We start from the raw sequence: 6,597 nt of genomic DNA on the forward strand, positions 1-6,597 counted from the left end.
GTTGTTGCTGTTTGATTAAGGTGGCCTTGTACCAGTTTGGTCTATTGTATTTTTACCTGCGAAGGTGACAGATTTGATAGGCTGAGACGAAAAGTAAAATATAGCTATTCACTCTTAAATTCCTATATACAATTATCCATGTTGGTAAATCTGCCAGAGTTTTACATTCTCTTTAATAAGTGGGCCTATTATTATTATTATTATTATTATTATTATTATTATTATTATTATTATTATTATTATTATTATTATTATTATTATTATTTTATTATTATTATTGTTGTTGTTGTTGTTGTTGTTGTTGTTGTTGTTGTTGTTACAGAATCTTTGGGGTCAAAAATGACGACGAGATTCATCAAACTCGTACCATATCCGAAGTTGACAGATTTAATAGGCTGACACCAAATGTAAAATACAGAAATTCACTCTCAATTTCGTATGTACAATTATCCATGTTGTAAATCTGCCAAAATTTTATATTCTCTTTGATAAGTGGACCTTATTATTATTATTATTTCCGATTATTACTGATGAAGAAGAAGACGACAACCAGAGCGATGACAACCAGAACGAAGACCTACGAAATCTATTATTATTATTATTATCATTGTTTTTGTTGTTGATGTTGTTGTTGTTAGAGAATCTATGGAGTTAAAAATGGCGACGAGATTCATCAAACTCGTACCATATAATGTTTGTAATATGTAAAATTAAAAAGATCCCTAATCATGCCCTCATTCATTTTAATGTAAATGTAGATAACAAAACAAAACAAAAAAATGAATATTGGTAAGCTCAAAGGCGGTCAGCAAAGGTCAAAGTTTTGAGAGAGATGTATTGTAAAAATAATTTGTGACATTCAAATGACTTAAGGGATAAAATCGGAATATCGTGCTTTATATTATGTATACAGTTGTAAGTCTTTATGTTCAAGTGTATATACTCGTTAATAGTGTGCATAGTACATGTACTGTGTTTGTTGACTAGAAAGTTTTTGGTGTATCAAGGCTAAAAAAGAAAAAAAAATCTTAATTGTTACTCTCTCGGCATTTAAGGCAAAATAAAATATTTAGGAGAAGTTGTGGCGATAGTAATTATTATTATTTTTTTTTTTCTTTTTTTTTTGCTCTATCACAGTCCTCCAATTCGACTGGGTGGTATTTATAGTGTGGGGTTCCGGGTTGCATCCTGCCTCCTTAGGAGTCCATCACTTTTCTTACTATGTGTGCCGTTTCTAGGATCACACTCTTCTGCATGAGTCCTGGAGCTACTTCAGCCTCTAGTTTTTCTAGATTCCTTTTCAGGGATCTTGGGATCGTGCCTAGTGCTCCTATGATTATGGGTACGATTTCCACTGGCATATCCCATATCCTTCTTATTTCTATTTTCAGATCTTGATACTTATCCATTTCTTCCCTCTCTTTCACTTCAACTCTGGTGTCCCATGGTCTTGCGACATCAATGAGTGATACTTTTCTTCTTGCCTTTGTCAATCAACGTCACGTCTGGTCTGTTTGCACGTATCACCCTATCCGTTCTGATACCATAGTCCCAGAGGATCTTTGCCTGATCGTTTTCTATCACTCCCTCAGGTTGGTGCTCGTACCACTTATTACTGCAAGGTAGCTGATGTTTCTTGCACAGGCTCCAGTGGAGGGCTTTTGCCACTGATTTAGTATTATTATTATTATTATTATTATTATTATTATTTTATTATATTCTGATAATTCGCCCTTTGATAATCTCGAGAATGCCCTAAGTTAATTGGGACTTTTGTTATGCATGACGTTATTCTCGTATTTTGAATGTCAAGGTCTGGTGTTATAATGATCAATACTAAAAATATAATTATATATGCATATATATATATATATATATATATATATATATATATATATATATATATTTCATATACAGGGTGTCCATAAAGTTCCAGTACCATTACAAGTATTTGTTGCTCAGAATGATACTAAGACTTTGTGGACATCCTGCATTTTAGTATTGATAATACCAACCAGACCTTGACATTCAAAGTACGAGTATTGACACCATGAATATTGGCCAATTACTTAACATTCTCGAATTATCAGAAAAAAAACTGAGAAAATTCTCTATAAGATAAATTCAGTTAACTCTGGCATTCTTCGTAATAAGATATTATTATTATTATTATTATTATTATTATTATTATTCAGCAGAAACTGTCGGCCATTTGACTGCTATTGAAGCACATTAGCGACATATAAAGACACCTTTGACAATAAAAACAGATTCAAAATAATTAACGGGAAAGCAGAAACAGTAGTACCCAAAAGAACACAACAACATTCCCTGCAGTAATAAAGGATTTCCCTTTCATTTTTCTGCCGTTCTCACTTTCCGCTATTAAGAAAATAAGAGGAAGAAGGGAAAGAAAGAAAACTTTTAAGCGTCCACGAATTTCCGCTCCTCACCTGAGGAAAACCTTTAGAAAATTGCCGTATCTTGCATCTCCAGCAGTTTGAGTTACCAGGTAGTCTTTTAGGGTGACTATCGCAACTTCAACTCACTGGTTTCATTTCAGATTGTGAATTTTGGCTTCGAAATTTTTTTATTGTTTTGTTGGACTAATTCAAATAAATAATATTTAAGGGCAGGTGGAAAATGATCACGTCTGTATGAGTATTTGAACGTAAGTATATTGACGCGTACGAGGCTGAACTTTCGTAGTAGAAGACAAACTAATATACAATAAAACCGGTCTTCCATTTACGATCTCTCCCCAAAACAAAAACAGATGACTAAAACAATACTCCAGAAGAAAAAAAAAAGAAAAAGAATGAATGGAGAAAGGCGAATTGTGAAATCAAGAGAAGCAAGCTGGAGGAAATTGGATAATGTTAAGAGAAACGGGAAAAAACGAAAATGACCGATGTGCTTTCCTTTTTCAAGGTTACAGAGACTTGCATAGCCCTTGGGAATCCTGAAGGCAATAACTGCCCAGGTAGGAAGATGGGTACACAGGTACTTCTGTCCCCACACACACACACACACACAGAGAGAGAGAGAGAGAGAGAGAGAGAATCGATGTAGTGTATGTATTCATGATAAAAACGTACTTTCTCTCTCTCTCTCTCTCTCTCTCTCTCTCTCTCTCTCTCTCTCTCTCTCTCTCTCTCTCTCACACACACACACACACACACACACACACACACACACACAAATACTCCGTTGTATGTAGGCCTCATTATAGCTCATTGAAGCAGCTAAAGTTTGTTGCAAGTAACTTTCTGTCACTATTTTTTTTTTTTACATAATTCAATATGTCATTGGGTACATAGTCCTAAATTTGGCACCTCCGTTAGGTGCCACTTTTTAAGTTGCCCTTTGGCACTGTGTCTTCTTATAACCATCGGCGTCAATAACCTAGATGTTGTGACGCCAGTTTCAATAGCCACAAATCAGTCAATCAATCCTGTAGCCTTGCTCTTTCATAGCCTGGACTGTGCTGTAGTCTCTGTGGTAGTCTGTACTTAGTACTACCAGTCTTTGTGCTGAGTCCCCCTCGTATGATGGTGCATCGTGTGATCTCTTCATTGTATAGAATAATAATAATAATAATAATAATAATAATAATAATAATAATAATAATAAAATAATAATAATAATAATAATAATAATAATAATAATAACGACATTCTCAACATACACAGCAAAGCAACCGCTTGCAAGAAACTGCTACGGGGGTCTTTCGTTGTCCCAAAGGTAAAAAAAAAAATCTCTTAGGAACGGGTGACCACCTCCGGAGATGGACTCCACCAGGTCCTTCTGAGGTATTTCCGACGCAGACATTAATTTGAGATTAATTCTCTCCAGAGGACTTTCAGTCTCTGTATCTCTCTGTAGAGATTCATTTTCAAATTTGTGTTCCCATACATAATTGGATTTGTTTCTCCTTTATTATTATCATTATTATTGCTTGGCTAGTAGAAGTAGTAATAGATTTTATAATATATTATCTTCTTCAAACTATCTTCAGTAGCAGAAATACTATAAAAATATCTATAATCTATTTTTTAAAATTTAGTGTGCGAATGTCTTCTGTTGTAATGTGCTCCCCGAATTGTCTAAGGAATTCTTTGTGACCTGCCTCTTCTTTGTTAGTGAGGGAAACAATGAAGGCTCCTTTGTTAGTGAGGGAAACGATGAAGCCTCCTATGTTAGTGATGGGATCAATGAAGGCTCCTTTGTTAGTGAGGGAAACAATGAAGGCTCCTTTGTTAGTGAAGAAAACAATGAAGGCTCCTTTGTTAGTGAGGGAACAGTGGTGGCCCCGTTGTTAGTGATGGAAACAATAAAGGGTCCATTGTTAGTGAGGGAAACAATGAAGGCTCCTTTGTTTGTGAGGGAAACGATGAAGGCCCCGTTGTTAGTCTGCAGAAGCGGAAATTCGAGATAAAATCATTTTTACAATGCGGCTTCATTGTACTTTCATTGTATATTCATAATGAAATCGATTGCAAATACATTTTAACCATGTAGTATGAAATTGTCATGAATTGTATCAACTTCAAGCTAAAATAATAATTTTTTTACAATGTACATTTTTATTGTATATCATTATTACCTGGTTAGAGACATTTCTTACCATTAAGTATGAATTTTTAAAAATGTATCAACTTCAAGTTAAAATAATCCTCTTTTTTTTACAATGTGGGTTCATCGTACGTTCATTGTATATTCATCATTAATTGGATTCGGAATGTTTTTTATCTGTGTGGTATGAATTTTATTTAAATTATATAAACTTTTAGCTAGAATAATACTTTCTACAATGTGGCTTCATTGTACTTTCATTGCATATTCATTATACATTCATTATTATCAGGATTTAAAAACTTCACCTTTACGTATGTGTTGTGGATGGTGTGTCGCTCACTGTTTAATAATGAATATACAACTGTACAATGAAGCCACATTGTAAAAATGGATTCTTTTAGGCTGAAGTTGTATAATTTTGAAAAATTCATACTTTAAGGAAAAATTTTTTTTAATCCTGGCAATAATGAATATACAGTGAAAGTATAATGAAGCCACATTTTAAAGAGATTATTTTGACGTGAAGTTATACAATTTTTGATAAATTCATACTGTATGTTAAAAGGTATTTACAATGCAATTACATTGTACTTCCATTGTATATTCATTATTACCTTAATTGAAAATATTTTTTAACCATACAGTATGAATTTTTTAGAAATTATGAAACTTCATGTTAAAATAATCCCTTTTTGTGACGCGTTTTCACTTTACATTCATTATATGTTTATTATAACCCGGATTGAAAATGTTCCCATAAATTATGAATTTTTCAAAATTATTTAACTTCAGGCTTCATTGTACAATTGTATATTCATTATTAACTGGATTAGAGGTAGTTTTCCACCACCAGTGACCGACACAGCATCTACAACACATACTTAAAGGTCAAAATGTATAAATCCTGATAATAATGAATGTATAATGAATCCCAAACAAGCCAGAGCAACAACTACCTGTGAGGGGCATGGCATCCCACACTAGATGTTTCAGGTCCTTGGACTGCCCATAATGCATGACTGCACTCCATGCAAGGTGCCCACAGCCACCAGCATATGAGATCAGACATTGCCCTCCCTGCATGAGCACAGCCATGCATCCAAGCCAACTTAGGACCCCACATCCCGATGCCCATCATGAAGGGAATTCATTTCAGTAAAAGAGAGAGTGACGGCGATTGGCCCATCTTTACCTTACATGTACCTATGGATTGATCAAGACCCATAAAAGAGATTTGCCTATTCGTCGCATTATCAGTTGAGCCGGTTCTGTTATCTATAAACTTTCTAAACATCTGGTTAAATTACTGTTACATATCCTGGACTCTGTTTCAAATTCCCATTTATAAAACTGTTGATTTCTGCGCTAGACTCTCCCATATTCAATTATCCATTATTGACAAAGTAACCAGGTTTGATGTAACATCTTTATATACTACTAAAGTTCCTATTGATGACTTCAATATTTATCACATTTGGATTTGTATAATCTAGAATTACCTAATAGGGTAATGTCATTATTTATGAACAAATATTTGGAATGACTATGGGTAACTCTCTTTTGCCACTCTTTTCTAATATTTACATGGAATTTTTTTTAATCTAGACTTATTCAAAGAAATTTATTCTCTAAGTTGTTTTGGGTTAGATATGTAGACAGTTGTTTTTGTATTGTAAGAGAAAATGTAAATATTCATAATTTCTTGCATACAAATAATAATCTTGTACTATCCATAAAATTCACAATAGAATATAAAGAAAATAATTGTATACCATTTGCTTTAAAGTATATAGGAAACCCACGCATAACTTGTCAGATATTCATTTTCACTCTAACTATGCTAAACAAATTAAGTTGTCAACATTTTCCAGTATGTCTCTCATAGCTCTTAGAATTTGTTGTCCTGAATTTTTAGAATATGAGTTTTAAATTATTGATAAAATAGGAGATTCATTATGTGCAGAGCCTGAGCATTAAAACTTGACCAATGTAAATTATGGCTTTCTTCCATTGTTCTGA

This window comes from Macrobrachium nipponense, chromosome 15 (genome assembly GCF_015104395.2).
Source record: "Macrobrachium nipponense isolate FS-2020 chromosome 15, ASM1510439v2, whole genome shotgun sequence".
Taxonomy (NCBI): Eukaryota; Metazoa; Arthropoda; class Malacostraca; order Decapoda; family Palaemonidae; genus Macrobrachium; species Macrobrachium nipponense.